Here is a 1,981-nt window from a genome sequence, read left to right as displayed (position 1 = left end):
GGGAAGCCAGGTGGCCTTCCAGATCTTGCAGTGGAATCAACACTGAACCTGGATTTGGAAGAGCAGGGTTCACGTCCCAGCCCCACCACTTACAATTCTGTGACGCTGAATGGCCCTTCACCTTTCTGGCCCTTAGTTTTCTTACCGGTGAAATGAGGAGGCTGCATTCTAGGTGATGGGTAAGGTCCCTGCAGCTCTTGCATCTACAACCTCAGACTGTGGCTTCTGACTACTCCTCCATACAATCAAAACCTTCAACAGACCTCCTCCCCATCTCCATATGTTGGGACTTATACTTTAAGTAGTCTGTTAAAAATACACATAATGATGAAAACCTGCTACACTTTTGATAAATTCCTAATTAGTTTATATTTAATAAGAAGCTATAGTGATTTAGACTTCCTAACAGAAAACATACTGTTCGCTTGCTCAAACTTGAAGCAAGTAGATTCGGGAACCCCTGCAACAACCCTGAGAATCCCTGGGGGCTTGTGACCCACAGCTGGGGAAGCCAATGATCTCAGATAAGGAGGGAAGAAGGGCATCCTTTCTGTGTTTGGTGAATGCACTGTATTACAATAATCTCTCCACAGTAGTGTGTTGTTAATGCAAAACGACCTTGTGTAAAAACACAGAAACAAAAAATAACATTAACAGGATAAGATTTTTCTTTTGAAGAAAAAACCCTAAGGTTAAATATTCAATATCTGTCCCCAGGAAGTATTTCTAAATTGCACTGTATCATCAAGAGGTTTTCATAGGTATGAATTAGTTTGATTTTAGAGAAAGAATATGTAGCAAATTCCATATCTAACAATCGAGAGAAAGTTTAATGCAATCCAGCCCCCTTCCCTCCACAGAAGTCAGCTTCTGTCACTGGTCATTCGTCCTGTCCTTGCCATCAGAGAAATTCTCTGCCATCTCGTAATTCATGTGTCAGTGGGAAAAAAATGTTAAAGTTCACTTTGGCTTGAAATTTTTTACTGTCTACTAACTTCGGAAGAGATATTTAGAGAACTGGTACTTTTTTTAAAAAGGAGGAAGAAAGAGAGAGAGAGAAAAAGATCTGAAATCATACAAACTAGGTAAAAACAACCGTTATCCTGAAATCCAACTAAAAACAAATTATTATAAACTAAAAAAATATAAACACTATGATATGTTATGTTCTTCATCCAAATGTTTTTCTCCTGAAACCGTTTAAAGTTATCTTTTGTTTTGATAATATTACTTGCATACAATTTGAGAATAAATGAGACTTAATTTTGACTTAGGACAAATCATTTGTTAGATTTTCAACTTTTGTTGCATTTACTTTTTCCTTTATTATGTGATACCTAAACAATTTACACCTAAACTAGGGGTTTATTTGTACTTATTAAGTGTTTTCAATCTGGACTGCTTCCTGAATGAACAAATGTACCTTTCATCCATCCAATTTATCCATGTGATTTTAAAAATTGGGGCCAGGAGAAAAATTTTACTAAATATCTGAGTTTTTAAAATAGGTTCAAGTTGTAAAGCCATTGTAAACAGCTATTTTGCATTTCTTTGTATCATTGCAATGTAAAAAAAAAAAAAAGTGGGAAGGGGAAATAGAAAAAGAAAAAACAAAGCAGGAAGAAAAAGAAAAGATTCTAAGCACACTTGGGGCATCCCAAACGCTGATGACTGCAACTCAAACTCCTTCATACTCATCTACAAAGGCTCACAGCACAGAGGATGGAACAGAGCCTTACAACATCACAAGAATTAAGTTCCCAATATAAGGCTTTGAAATCCTTGATCCAATCTCTCAGCACCTTTGCACAAGACATAGGTGTGATCCCTACAGGCAGGGCTGAGGAAACGGGCCAGGCCAATGTGGTGCAGGAGTGTGAAACCAACAGGACAACGTCCACCCCCACCCTGGGTCACTGTCCTGCTCTGTCTCTGTCCTCCAGGTACCCTGGTGCTCTGCTGTCGCCAATAAGCCCCAGCC

Source organism: Neovison vison, chromosome 5 (genome assembly GCF_020171115.1).
Source record: "Neovison vison isolate M4711 chromosome 5, ASM_NN_V1, whole genome shotgun sequence".
NCBI lineage: Eukaryota > Metazoa > Chordata > Mammalia > Carnivora > Mustelidae > Neogale > Neogale vison.
This window is presented reverse-complemented; position numbering follows the sequence as displayed.